We start from the raw sequence: 1,061 nt of genomic DNA, 5'->3' as shown, positions 1-1,061 counted from the left end.
TGCACGTGTGTGTGCACGTGTGTGTGCACGTGTGTCCATGTGTGTGCACGTGTGTGTCCATGTGTGTGCACGTGTGCCCGTGTGTGTACATGTGTGTGCAAGTGTGTGCACGTTTGTATCCATGTGTGTGCACGTGTTTGTGTGCACGTGTGTGTGTCCATGTTTGTGCACGTGTGTGTGTCCATGTGTGTGCACGTGTGTCCTGGCACAGGGAGGGCGTGAGCACAGGGTGGGGAGGGGGCTGTGCAGGAGGGCAAGTGGGCATCACTACATGGGGGTGGGACACGTGTGTGCAGGGGGAGGACACACGTGTGTGCAGGGGGAGAACACTTGTGTGCAGGGGGAGGACACGTGTGTGCAGGGGGAGGACACGAGTGTAGGGGGAGGACACACGTGTGTGCAGGGGGAGGACACTTGTGTGCAGGGGGAGGACACGTGTGTGCAGGGGGAGGACATGTGTGTGCAGGGGGAGGACACGTGTGTGCAGTTGGGAGGACACACATGCAGGGCCTGTGTGCATGTGCAGGGGCCATCCTGCCCGTGCCTGTGCACGGTTGCACACGCGTGTGCACAGCTCTGCACGTGTGTGCGGGTGTCTGCACATGTGTGTGCCTGCTGGTGAGTGCACGTGTGTGCTTGTGTGTTTGTGCGTGTTTGTGCGTGTAAGTGCCCGTGGGTACATGTGTGTGGACGTCTGTGTGTGTGCACAGGGTCATGTGTGGGCACGTGTGTGTACATGTGTGGGCACACGTACATGACTGTGCACACGTGCGTGCACGAATACACGCATGTAGCACCTGCGTGTGCGGGGTGGGTCTGCCTGTGCTTGTGCCTGCCAGGCGTGCCTGGGTGTGCACGTGTGTGCACGTGTGTCTGTGCAGTGTCTGTGCGCGCCTGCCTGCCGTGTGCACGTGTGCGTGTGTGTCCGTGTGTGTCAATGTCCCTCCGTGTCCCTCCATGCCTGTACACACGTGCACATGCCTGTACACGCGGTAACACGTGTGTTCACACGTGTGTTCCCAGCCGCCCCTGCCGCGCTGCGCCCTCAGGCCCCGCCCCCC

The sequence above is a fragment of the Chaetura pelagica genome, unplaced genomic scaffold (genome assembly GCF_000747805.2).
Source record: "Chaetura pelagica isolate M959 unplaced genomic scaffold, ChaPel_1.0 scaffold625, whole genome shotgun sequence".
NCBI classification, from domain to species: domain Eukaryota; kingdom Metazoa; phylum Chordata; class Aves; order Apodiformes; family Apodidae; genus Chaetura; species Chaetura pelagica.
This window is presented reverse-complemented; position numbering follows the sequence as displayed.